This window comes from Lissotriton vulgaris, chromosome 3_1 (assembly GCF_964263255.1).
Source record: "Lissotriton vulgaris chromosome 3_1, aLisVul1.2, whole genome shotgun sequence".
NCBI classification, from domain to species: Eukaryota; Metazoa; Chordata; class Amphibia; order Caudata; family Salamandridae; genus Lissotriton; species Lissotriton vulgaris.
This window is the reverse complement of record NC_141689.1, coordinates 1,316,339,024-1,316,353,234: the sequence shown is the minus strand read 5'-3', so window position 1 is coordinate 1,316,353,234 and position 14,211 is coordinate 1,316,339,024.

Sequence of the window (14,211 nt, the reverse complement as noted above, 5' to 3'; positions counted from 1 at the left end):
CTCTAGAAGGGTGGAATGCTATCCCCGTCGCCAGAATTGGCGAGGGGATAGTATTCCAATTCGTATGACACCTTACTCGACATGTTTTGATAAAGCCAAACCAAAGATAGCAAATAACCGTGAGGATTATAATGCACTTAAGAGTATATGGTATGGCAATATCCCGGAACAGCTTAGGGAGTGGTTCCCGACAGCTGCAGACAGGCTCCGCTCATGCTAGAGCACCATCTCACATATTTCCAAGCACTCTGCCTCCAGGATTGATGAGGCCTTCCATAGGAGTGGCTGATAGGAACATATGTGTCCAGTTTAGGGTTAGGCACAGGCATACTGTACCTAAGTAAGAGGTGATTACACCAACTTACCCCAGCTGAGTGATCAGCCAGTTATGTCAAATATGGAGGCCAGGCCAGGGGTGGCACAATACATGCTGCAGCCCCTGGTAGGCCTTGGATACACCTATGCCCTGGGTACCTAGGGTACACTACTACAGGGGCTCATAAGGTGAACCAGTTCCAATTCGTAATGCACCTAAAGTGCATTGGCAGTAATTTAGAGAGAGAACAGCAGGCTGTGGGTCTGATTAGCAGGCCCACAGCCACATTAAGTCAGAAACCAGTGAAGCAAAAAGCAAAAATTTGGGGTGACCATAGGATAGCAGACCCTACTCTCCTACATCCTGTTCTTAGGACTGTGTCTTTCTTTGCTGGGACATGCTTCTACTCCTCGATCCAATCCTCAGCGATTTTCGTGGTGCTCCTCTACCAGGATGCCAGACCACCTTTTTCTGTTGAGTGCATAGTGCTTGCACCTCGAGCCTGCACCATCATAGCACTTGATCCTGCCTCCATTCAGCCATGCTTGGCTGGGTTGACCACTTTATTTGACGTGTTCCTTGCTTGCAGTGTGATGTGGCATCTGTCCATGTGCCGGATGCCTTCTGTGCAGATGTGGTGGCAGCTTGCCACTTGGAGTATGCGACTATCCTCTTGCCTGTCTTGGGCCACTGGTGACTCTTTATTGAGGCAGTGTCAGGGAGGACACTCTGTGCTGTCTTTGGCCCACAGTGAGGCTTAGCTGGTGCTGGTGCGGTTGAGATGTGTAGTCTCTCCTTGCTGCCTTTAGAATTGCTTTTTCTATGTCTCTCTTTCTGGGCACCTGCCCATGTTGTCACACTTCTGGGTACATGCGATATTGGAGCTCTTGGTGAGGCGTGACAGTTCTTCTCCTTCCAAAGGATAGGCAACTCATTGGGGCATGTGGTGCACTCAGCATCAGTCCCGGCTGTGTCTCTGGTGCGGTTCTTGCTGTCAGGGGCAAGAAAGGACTCTGTAGAGCCCCTATAGATCTCCTTTTGAATTTGTTAGGCCCCGCGGGGCGGCAGGCTACTGGACTAACTGAACGGGTGGCAGCATACTTGGGGCCCTTTGCAGGGCACTGCAAGTGTGGGTGCGGGGTTTTCACCTGAACAGCAGCTTATACAGGGCATGAATTTTGTTGGAGCCATTTCTTCGTTCAGGTGCAGCACCACCAAATAGTCCCCTAGGTGGCACTGCAGATAATCCTTTCTTCATGCCCCGCATGGTGCACAGGTAACTGGGGGCATTCAGAATCAGAGCCCTCTCTTCCGTTTGGGCCAGCTTGCTTTAACATGTGCTGTTGAATGAGTCCACTCTTTACAGGTCGCTGCAGTTTGGTGGTCTCCCTGAAGCAGCGGCAGCCACCGGTAGGAAGGCTGTTTAGCGGAGCGCTTCTTGTCGGCCCGCCGTGTCCTTCATGCACTGCAGGTGAGGTAGAGAATGAGGGGGTGAGTGATGGCTGGTGTGCCATTGCTCGTGTTCGTGATTGTCCTCTGATGTGTTTTATGTTGCTTTCCAAAGGCGCTTGGGATGCCGGTGCGGGGTTTACATTTCTTGCAAAGTATAGCAGGTGTTGTGTCGCCAAACCCAGGAAATCACGCAGGACACGATGGTGCTAGAGAGGTATGCCTTTATTCTTGTTTCGTGCAGCATGTATATATCACGACCTCATGCTTCGAGGTCCAGCAGTCGAGTGTGTCTCACCCCGCCCCTTGACCGGATGTGGTGTCCGGTGTCCCCTCGCCCCTGCGCTGTCCCAGGGTCCTAGTGCCCTTGTCCTGGACAGGACATCTCCCCCCTTGTTGCAAAACAAACATTTTTTTTTGAGAAAGGAAAGAGAGAAAGAGAGAGAGAGAGAGAGAGAGAGAAGAGAGAGAGAGAGAGAGAGAGAGAGAGAGAGAGAGAGAGAGAGAGAGAGAGAGAGAGAGAGAGAGAGAGAGATGTTGTGTGATGGCCCATAGGCCTCTTCATTTACACCTCCTCAATTAGTCTCTTTGGTTCCATGTGTTTCCTTCTTGATCGCTGTTTTCTGATATCCGCTTGAGCTTCTTCCTTTTGTGTGTCTTTCTATAGTTCTTGCTTTGACCTTTCCGCTTCTCTTGCTTCTGCCTTGCTGACATGCGAAAGGTGCCCTGTGACGTGATACTGGCCAAACTACCGCCTTTGCCATCCGTTCTTTTGCTTTTGTCATCTTCAACTTGCCTCCCGGGATCTCGTTGCTCCATTTCCTCGCTTGTCCTTCTTTGACCATCGCGATGCCTCCTTTCTTTCTTTTCCGTTTCGTCGCATGTCTTTCTTTCTTTTCCTGAGCCTTTGTTGTTGCGTTTGCCGCATGTCTTCCTTTCTTTTCCTGAGCCTTTGTTGTTGTGTTTGCTGTTTGAGCTCTTGCAGCAGTGTCTTCTTGTTCCACTCTTTTTCCTTTCTTGTGTGTGATAGTCTCACTCTTCTTGATTCCCTCATCGCCATTCCATTTCTGCTTTCTTGTGCCACCACCTGTCTTCGGTGATTTTTTCTTTTGTTGATGTTGTGTCACCTTTGCTACCAGTTCTATTTCGTTGCCATCTGAATTTGGCTCTCTGCGCAGCCTCCGGTCAGCATGTGCTGGGTCGTCCTCGGCCGTCATAGCAAATCTGATCTCTTTCAATTCTTTGTGGTGCTCTTCGGTCCATGTGAAACGTTTTCCTTTGTTTGTTAGCCCCTTCATTCTGCTGCTTGTGGCGGCATCATCTTCTTCCAGTCTTTCAGTTGCCATGAGACCCATCATTTGCGTTGTGACGTTGCTCAACAGGCACGGCGCTGTTTCTTCTGTGAACTTTCCTCGCTCCATTTCTTTTGCATCTGCTGTCGCTCTAGCCTCCGCTCTTGCTAGGGCCAGGATGTTTTCTAGTGATGTTGGCTCTTTTAGTATTTTTGCACGGAAGCTCGTGTCACGGCATCCTTCTATGATTCGCAATCTTATTGCTTGTGTGTTGTCAAATTTGTCAAATTCACAATGTGTTACAAGTTTCCTCAGTCTGGTCGCAAAGTCATCTGGTGTTTCGTCTATTTGTTCAGACGCAGTTGCGAAGGTGTATCGTTCAAGATCAATATTTCTTTGCTGGTCAAATTTCATTGTTAAACATTTCTTTAGTTTTTTATAAGTAGTTGTTTCCTTTGTTGGTAGCGTCACTAGGAGGTCCCCAATGTCATCGCCTGCAGAATTTAGTAATAGACCCAGTTTCTTTGCCTCTGTCACATCAGTCTCTTCCATGTATCTCTCCAGATGTCCGATCCAATTCTCCCACCTTATTCCTACTTGTGGCTCCGACAAGTTGAATGGTGGTGGTTTTCTGTATTGTGCACTTTGTTTTTCTGGCTTGGGGTATGTCATTTCTTCTTTTCTGTGCTCTTCTTGACACTCTTTCGTGTGCTCTTCCTGGTACTCTTTTGTTGTTTCCCGTGCTCTTTCTGGCACTCTTCTGTTTTCTGTGCTCTTCCTGGCACTCTTCTATTCTCTGTGCTCTTCCGGCACTCTTCTATTCTCTGTGCTCTTCCTGGCACTCTTTTGTTATTTCTTCTATTATATTTTTCTTTTGTTGTTTCCCGTGCTCTTTCTGGCACTCTTCTATTCTCCGTGCTCTTCCGGCACTCTTCTATTCTCTGTGCTCTTCCTGGCACTCTTCTGTTTTGTCTTCTATTATCTTTTTCTTTTGTCCTCCTTTCTTTGTCGCCTGTGCTTGTTTCTTTTTCTGGTGCTCAACTCGGCACTCTTTCTTTTTAGTCAGCACTTTGTCGTCTTTATTTTCTCTTATGTGTCTTTATTTTCCTTTCTTTCTTTTTATTTGTTGTCTTTTTCTCTTATTTACTGTTTTTGTCTTCGCTTGTGCTTTATTAGCGCTCAATTCCCTTAGTTCGATTCTCTTATTCGTCCTTGTCACCCTTTGTTCTTTCTTTCTTTTCTTCTTTGTCTGTGCTTTGTTCTCTTGTATCTTCTTTATTTGCACCTGTTCGTTGTGCTGTCACCTTCTTTTCTGTTCTTTGCTCTATTGCTGCTTGTTCAACCCTTATTTTCTTATTTTGCCTCTTTTTGTCTTTGCTTATGCTTGTTTGTGCCTTTTTCTTAATTTCCTTTCTTTTCTTTCTTTTGTCCTTTTATTTGCCCCTTTTCTTCTGGTGTTTCTCTTATGCCCACTTGTTGTCGTTATTTATCCTTCTTTGTGCCTTTTCTCCTCTTTGATCGGCACTTTCTAATGTTTTTCGCCCTTTGCCTGACTTTAAGATGGCCGCCGCGCTGGTTCTCTGTTCCTATTGGCTTGTACAGCCTGATTCTAAGGTGGCCGCCGTCTTCTCGCGGGACTTCGCGGCCAATCGCGATGCAGCCTGACTTCAAAATGGCCGCCGCGCTTGTTCTTCGTCCCTATTGGCCCTCGCGCCTGGCCCCAATATGGCCGCCGAGACTCTCGCGAGAGCTCGCGCTGGCTTTTCCTTTATTTTTTTGAAACTCGCGCTCTTTGGCTGGCGCTTACCGGACTCGTTTCTTCTTCGTTCGCGGCGGTCGGGGTGGGCTCCCACGTCGCTGCTTTCTTCTGGATGGCGCTTCACTCTTCCCTCTTCCTTTTGACCACGACGCAATCCAGGGTGGGCTCCTGGTTTAAATCGCGATGTTCCGATGGGCACAGCATGCAGTCCGTCGAACCTTCGTCGCCAGTTGTCGTGTCGCCAAACCCAGGAAATCACGCAGGACACGATGGTGCTAGAGAGGTATGCCTTTATTCTTGTTTCGTGCAGCATGTATATATCACGACCTCATGCTTCGAGGTCCAGTCGAGTGTGTCTCACCCCGCCCCTTGACCGGATGTGGTGTCCGGTGTCCCCTCGCCCCTGCGCTGTCCCAGAGTCCTAGTGCCCTTGTCCTGGACAGGACAGCAGGGTGGCCAGCAGCAGAGAGGCTTGTCTTTACAAACGTGTTGATGGCGGGGAACTATGGTGCTGCTTCGATACGGGCCTCACTTGAGGATTTCTTTTTTCAAGTTATGTGGCTACTTCCAAAGTCACCTCCTGCACTGCAGGTGGGCTGCTGTTGAAAATGAATATGATCTTCTGTACTGTGCAGCAGTGTCAACCGGCAACCAAAGTGAACGGCTTTTCCTTGATGTAGTGCCAGTCTGCGTCAGCTTCATTAGGCATTGGGACCTAGAGCTCTCATATGGGCGCTGACATTCACGGGGGCTGCGATGGAGGTGTAGTAAGTAGACCGGTCTCTGTGCACAGTTAGTAGTGGCAACGGTGAGGCATCAGAGGGCACTCACGTCTCCTGCTGGAGCTCCGCTATCCCTCCTCTCTGGGGTAATGATATGCAGTGCCAGGCTGGGAGAATGCCGCTAGATGCTTACCGGAATGCTGATGCAGCGCAGTTCTCAGGGAGTCAATGCGGCTTTGTCGTCAGCAGGGCCAAGAAGCGGCAAGCCACTCGCAGGGCTGCAACAGGTCTTGCTCCTTTCCCTTCCTTCTTCACTGGGGGCAAACAGGCATTGCAGGGCTAAGAATGCCAGTGCAGGCTTCTTTAATGTGATGCGGGCTCACTCCGAGTGATGTGCTCCAGGGGATTCCACCGGGCTGGTGTCCGCTCCTCATACCTGTGGGCGCTTGGGCTGGCAGAGGGTGGGCTCCATCTTCTCTCCCCTCTCTGGCGTTTCAGGTGTGGGAGTGGTGATCGGCTTCTTGCAGTCTCGGTCGCCAGTGTCGAAGTGCCTCGAGCACAGCACTGACTGCGAAGCTTTACCCCCTTTTTACTGCTCCAAGGCTGCAGAAGTATTCGCGTGCAGGCAGATGCAGGGTTACTACTGGTGGGTGCTGGTGCATTCATTGGGTGCCGTTCTTGCCTCAGCAGTCTCCGCACAGGCAGCAGGAGCAGGGGTGCCCTAGAAGTGGACTACTTCTCTCCCCACAATAAAGAGCCATTTTACACGCGCGGTCAGACCCGCTCCGCTCATCGCCAATGTGTTGTTGTGGGCTCTAGGCCCACATGCTGGATGAAATTACCCCACTGATACCGTAGTAGGGTACTGGAACTCACCAGCGGTACAAAAGGGGGTGGTGATGGACGGAGCATCTGAATCAATTAAACACTCACACCCAGTCAAAAGATCTGGGTTTAATCCATCACCGTTCTTTAGCCTACTCTGCCACCCCAGTTCAGACATGGCTATATGCAAATCAGTCTGACCCTGTGCCTCATGGGAACAGTTCAGCCCGAACTGCCAAGCCATGTCTTCCCTGGACCGGAAACAAGCTTCCGAGGACCGGTTTCTGGCATTCCAGCCGTCCAGTGTGCCCGGCCCCTTTTATTAGCAGGTTCACCTGAACAGTGACGTATGTGATGGGGGGTGTACAGTGTGGGTGTAACACAAGGCTGAATACTAGAACGTGTCCAGCAGGACACAACATATTCTAGTGGGCAACATTGATGAAGGACAGAATATTGTTGTTTGCAGGTAATATTTGAATCTATGTTTGTGACCCAGAGTCCTCCTTACACAGGCAGAAGCAGAACAAATTTACAGTGAGGCCCTTGGCTTGACCGTTAATTCGACTAAATCGACTCATGTACTAGCATCAGGTGACTATTACAACATAACAGCTGTTACCAATCTGCAAAGGTCAACAACTCAGTTTTAATACCTTGTTATGCAGAATGCGCAGCTGACAAAGGGCCTGGAATCTAGATATAATGCCTTTTTTCTCTCAAATTAAACACGACGTAGCAACATGGCATTTGCCTCCCCCTTAATATAAGTGGAAGAGGAACCATGTTCAAAATCATCTCTCTCTTTTCCCTGGTACATGTACTCCAAAATTTCCCTTATCAAGTGCTGTTATCCTAATTTCAATTAATGCAGTCAGCAATCATAATATTTTTATGGGCCGGAAAGCAACCCCGAGTCGCTTTCAGGAATTGCGTGCTCACTTCAAATGAAGAGTGTCAGGATTGGCAGACATTACATTATTACACTATTGGGCTTGCGAAATGGTGCATGTTAATGACTGGCTTTTCGCCGACTGAGACGACCCTGTGTCATTTCTGAATTAGAACTTAGAGCAAAAATGTGGAGTTCTCAATTTGCTTTTGTGGCCCAACTAAATGTCTCCCCCGGCCACTAAGATAACAGAGTCATGCTGGAAAAAAGCACTCTTTTGCGATTAAATAGGAGGGTGCCATGACTGCCAAAACCCTGGTATGCTGCGGTACTTGGCTTTAACACACAGTGGGATACATGGATTTATGCCCCTAGGACCTTATAGGTATAGCAGAATTAGGAGACATTTGAGGGGGCAACCACATTAGCTCATTTACACATTAAGTTAAGACTTATTGCATGCATAAGTCACAATTCTATCTGTACCTAAAATTGTGTCATGTCCTAGATGCCCATGCCCAGTACCTAAATGCCCTTCCACAGTACAAGCCTCTGGAATCTAAGATTACAACTGAGGGTCGTGAAGAGAAGGGTATTTTTTAAATGATACCGGACATTAGTGGCCAATACCCCAGACACACCAATACAACTATGACATAGATGGGTGAAATCTGTTAGTCTCCTGGATGATGCAACTTGAGCCGAATCAAAGGTCATCATGTTATCCAGGAGGTTGAGATATTTACATGGCGTTCATTATAACCTAACCAGATTAAGTAGAATGGAGGAAGGAATGGACCCCCACTGTCTGTGATCGAGGGTGGAGTTGGTTACATTCAATCGCACAGTTTTGTGAATGTTCAATCTGAAGGAAGTGGCCCCATTAGGGTCACCCGGGTCATTCACAACCACCTCTCAGCCTTCCATACCAAATGAAGGAAGAGTCAGTCAGGCAGTAGAGACTGCAAATCAGTAATTGTTTAATCAAAGTACAAAGTACACTCAGAGTGGAGCCCTGTCTACCCAAACACTAGGAGTGCAGCAGAGGGACTAAATTCCACAAGCATAGAGATACATTTAGTACATTTCGTGACTGGGCTAGAACACAACAATAGTGGAATTTTCCAGGCAGGTGCTGTGAAGCAATACAAACAAGAGAGAAAAGAAAGAAAAACAATCTCAGGACTCATAGCGTGCAAAGTTACAGGATTTAAGGCCACTGCAGGCAGGCACGTCTTCAGACAAGTGGGAGAAGGCCCATATCTATTGAGAAAGGTATGCACTAATAAAAACAGTACAATCCTTAGTGTAACAAAACTCAGCTACGAACTCACATAACTCGGAGAAGGTCATTTCTCAGAACTGGCAAAGGATTGGATTCGATCATAAAACAAAATGGCGCCCTAACACAAAATGGCGCTGTAAATGCTAACTTACACAAAGCAATGGGAAAACATGATTTTTAGTTCATCAGACCTTCCATTTAGCACGAGCAAAGTAATTTTGTGTAATAATGAAAAAGGCACATAAATCAACAAATCATAAATACATATCTAAGAGCACTCCATATTTTCATCTTCGGTAAGAGAAATCGTAACGAGGGAAGGAGTCTCGAAGACACCCTCATCAATCTGCATGAGGTCTTCGATTTCCTTTTGAATCATGATTGCTGCATTGGTATCATGAATTGACATTCTCTTAGGAGCGAGAAGAGTGGTGCAATAAGAGCAACGTAAGAGGAGACACTGGACTAAAATACAACAGATTATCAGCATCATAATGAAATAAATCACCTTTTCAAGAATCTATCCCCACCCACCAAATAGTGACCAATTCCCACTCTCCATTGCTTTAACATTTTCCAGGACATCCAAAATGTTCTGGGTAATGTTCTTTTCCATATTAGTGATCCCGACTACACACTGGGCTCATACTACCGCGCACACACCACCACTCTTAGCTAAAATGAAATCAACAGCATATATAGTCTGCTTGGAATATATCCACATACTTTCCAATTGGGTGGTGATATCACTCAAGGCTTCTACTGTGGAGTTAGACAATATCTGCAACTTGCATGTAATGTAATGTAAAGTATATTTATAGAGCGCACTGCAACCCATCGGGCATCCTGGCGCTAAATAAGAAGACGGTAAAGACGTCTATGACAGAAGCAGTGGGCATTAAACTCTGGGAAAGAGCCAGGTTTTTATTTGTTTACAAAAAGGAAAAAGATCTTTCATCTGTCGCAACTCTATTCCAAAGTCTTGCGGCAGCAACACTGAAAGCTTGCCCCCCCAGCTTAGCTCTTCTAATCAGGGGTACTTTCACCCTATTAGCTGAGGAGGACCGGAGGCAGCGGGGGGCATACCGGCAAAATTTACTCTGCAATGGTATAGGCCCCAAACCGTGCAGTGCCTTAAACACAACACAGAGGGATATGAAGTGAATACTCTGCACTATAGGGAGCCAGTGCAGCTCCGCAAGGGCCTTAGAGGAGGAAGCTTGGCAAAGACGTGTCAAAGCCAGCTTGGCTGCCATATTCCGAATTCTCTGCAGTCTCCCAGTTGAAAACTTGGGAGACTATAGCAGTAGAGAATTACAATAATCCAGCCTGCTCAAAATCACGCTTCAAACTACCAAGGAGCGTGTGTGAGCAGGGAGCTGAAGAGGGATTTTCCTCAAAATCCTGATAAGGGGGAAGCAGCTCCCCACGGTTTTATTAACCTGAGTTTCCAAAGTCAGCTTTTCAATAAAAGAAACTCTCAAATTGCGAACCGACTTGGATGGTACCAATGGGGGGTCAGCAGGAATAGGCCAGAAGTCGGCCGGGAGGGAATAGGGCACTCTCCCACCCTCAACACAGAGGATTTCAGTTTTATCTGCATTAAATTGCAGAGAGTTGTTTCTTGGCCAATGAACTACATTCTGCATACAGACATGGAAGTTTTCCAGTGTGGATGATTGTTCTCCCTTCAGTATATCGATCCATCCAAAATATTCTCTGTCTCTTTCACCCCGGGCCATTGCAGTACCACCAAAGGTGATAATGGAAGAAAGAATATACCCAAAAGTTATACCATTGCTATAATTATTGACTTTTAAATCTGTTACTCCGTCGCAAAATTCTGCTGTCAATGTTCTTGTCACCCATCTTATACTAGGCTTACTGTACTTACAGGGTACACCTAGGGGAAGCACCATTCCTAAGGCAACATCATCTGTACAATTATGAACATTCGAGTTTGTACCATAAGACTAAAAAATATATCCTGATGTGCATATATTGGGCCATGATAATCCACAGGAGCATATCTAGGATTCATTACGGAGGTATTCAGATCCTCCTCCCTCGATAAAGACATTATATTCTTGAACAGTTAACATACAAAAATGTGTCATTAATTATCGGACAACATGTAAGGTAATATCCAGCCTTTTGAAAGGTAATCTATCCACAATGGAAACTCAATATCAGAGAACAGTAGAGGGCGCTGTACGCCCCAGACATTTGCAGGGCGTCCAAACACGACCTCATACGGTGACAATCCTGTCCTAGAATGTGCTGTTGTTCTTGTTGACAAAAAAGCTAATGGTAAAGTGTCTGGCCACTGCAACATTGTAGTCTCTTGAAATGTTGCCAATTTCAGTTTGAGAGTACCAATGTACTTCTCAATCAAACCTGCTGACTGTGGATGATTGGCAGCATGAAACCTTTGCTTAATACTCAAGCCATCACAAATTAACTGGATTACCTTGGCATTGAAATGCCTTCCGTTATCACTCCAGATCAAATGTCGCAAGCCGTTACGGCTGTATTGTCTTTAGTAGGATAAGCCTCAACCCATTTACTAAAGGTAGAAATGACCACCAAGACACACTTCAAATTATTACATCTATTTAACTCAATGTAGTCCATCTGGAGGACCTCAAAAGGGAAAGTGGGTGGTGCAAAATTACCAGGTGGTGTAGGGGTACCCTTTCCAGAATTGTGCATCATGCAAACCATGCAATACTTCACTAAATGTGCAACTGTCTTCGAAATGTTATCATTGTGCCATACAGAGTCTAACAACTTGCAAATACCCTTAGCACTGATATGAGCTGGACCATGAGCCTTCATGACTACAGGAAGAACATATGCATATGGCAACATCCATCTCTGCTTCCCTGAATTATTAATTCAACAACCCTGATGGTTCAATTGTGCTGTATGTTCATGCCAAATTGCTAATTCCTCTATTGTGACCTCACTTTGTATATTTCACATTTTCAAGGTTATCCTCAAATATGGTAACTTCAGGCACACACCTAGCAGGGCCTGCTACATTTTTTCATTTTAGACTGGGCTGTTTTCTTAGTTGTCTGATAGGCAAAAGCATTTCCCCTACTTAAATCGTCAGTGACTTTCCGATGGGCACTACACTTTACTATAGCCAATCTCCTAGGAAGCTTCAAAGTAGAAAAAAGCTTCAATTTGAGGCACCCATGTTGTATCTTGGTGCCATGCGAAGTAAGGAACCCTCTCTCTGCCCAGAGGTGCCCAAAATTATGTGCGACTCCAAAGGTGTACTGGCTGTCAGTATAACCAGTTCTTCACTAAATGCGCAAGCTCGTATTAAGGCACAAGTTTAGCAGCTTGGGGCGATTGATAGGTAACTCGTGATGTCTCCACTATGGTACGCAGCATTGTGGCAGTATACACAGCTGTTTTAGTGCCATATGGTAATTTAAAGCAAGAGCCATCGAAAAATAGTTCCCTTGTGGGTCAGATAAATGAACATCAGTCAAGTCTACCCGTCCTTTTGTCTCTTCCTCTGTCCGGAAGATACAATCATGTTTATCAATTTCATCATTCTCGTAAGGGAGGGGCAGTAACGTGGCTGGATTCAGAGTGGCACATCTTTTAATCGTGATGTGTTTTGCAAACAATGTTAATTCATAGCCAGTCAGATGTACACTGGTGAGGTGCTGTGTCTTTGTTTTGTTCAAAAGCATGTCCACAGCATGGGGTACCATGATTGCGAGATCAGCATCAAGTGCAAATCCAGCTGTCTTCGCCATGGTGATGGAGCCTTTGGTGATCCGTCTCCGCAAAGAGGGCGGGATCTGGGCCATCCCATTCGTAGACACTACCCATGCTGTATCACTGTACACAGGTGATGTGCTCATCTACTTCCGTAATGTCACGTCGGATCTGACCCCCATACCACACACGCTGCAAAAATTCGAGGCGGTGGCCGATCTCAGAGTGAATTGGTACAAGTCAACAATATACCCTCTCGTCAGCGATCTCCCCCTTGCCCAATATGACTGGGCGGTGTAGGTGTATCATGGAGCCCACAAGCAGGCTGGTATTCGGTCTCTGGTCTCCCAGAGGACAATTTCTTCTCCATCAGGCAATTGCTGAAAGCCTGTCTCTCAGACTGTGGCACACAATAGACACAGCCCCCCATACACCCAGTGATACACACACTGCTACAGATAGGCCCAGGGCCCCTTCTGGTCACATGGATATACAAAGCGGTGCGGGCACCACATCCAATCACCCTCGCACCCCTCCGGGAGAAGTGGGAGGCTGAGTTCCAGTGACCACTCCACAACAAAGAGTGGGAACGTACACTAGAGTTTCCTAAAAAAGTGTCCCGCAACTATCGTTTCAAGAACATACAATTCAATATTTTGCACCGCGCATACCTGACTCCCGAGGAACTCCAACATTACTATCCAGACACGTCCTTCACGTGTCCCTGGTACCCCAAACCTAATGCATCCATTCTACAAATGTTCTGGGATTGTCTAATGCTCCGCAAATATTGGGCCCGGATCCACACCACCCTTCTCACAGTCACGGGGCTAACGGGCATTCACACATGGTAGGCCTGTGCGCTAGGCATAAACAAGTGCTGTAAGAGTCAAAAAAGTGGAAACGCAATTTGGGTCCATAGCGCTCCTTTTAGCTAAAAGATGCATAGCAATGCACTTTAGGGCACCAGGGGGGCCCCCACTAGTGGCTTGGGTGAGGGGGGTTAACAAATGGGGCACTGCAGAGGTTAAGGGTATCCGTAAACACCCCATATCCATGCCATGGGCTATCCTACTCCATTCCTTCAAGCACAAGATAGTGAAGGAGACATTGGCACAGAGTAGTTGATGCCCCTCAGCAGAAACGCACCGTGAGGTTGCCCACTGCAGACCATCAGCAGAGTAGGTGTCCGGTGGGGTGGGGCTCGACGTCAAGGATCTACAACATAGATAGGCCCAGGGCACCATCTGGTCACATGGATATGCAAAGCGGTGCAGGCACCACATCCAATCGCCCTCGCGCCCCTCTGGGAGAAGTGGGAGGCTGAGTTCCAGCGACCACTCCACAACAAAGAGTGGGAACGTACACTAAAGTTTCCTAAAAAAGTGTCCCGAAACTATTGCTTCAAAAACATACAACTCCATACAACTCCATATATTGCACTGCGCCTACCTGACTCCAGAGAAACTCCAACATTACTATCCGGACACATCCTTCATGTGTCCCTGGTACCCGAACCTAATGCATCCTTTCTAAAAATGTTAGCCGTAAACACCCCATATCCATGCCATGGGCTATCCTACTCCATTCCTTCAAGCGCGAGATAGCGAAGGAGACTTTGGCACAGAGTTGTTGATGATCCGCAGCAGACGTGCACCGTGAGGTTGCCCGCGGCAGACCATCAGCGGAGTAGGTGTCCGGTGGGGTGGGGCTCGACGCCAAGGATCTACAACACATGTACCACCCAATGTCCTGTGCTTTTGCAAAAGGTGGCGGTCCCCAGAGGATGGGGTTCTTGTGGGCAAGGTCGTGGAGCTGGTGGGACTGATAGAGCTCAGGACCCTGCAGTCTCACAGGGTCGTTCTTCTAATAATTATTTTGATGACCCTCGGGATGGACAGTACTACCATGATGACTATGATATGGATGA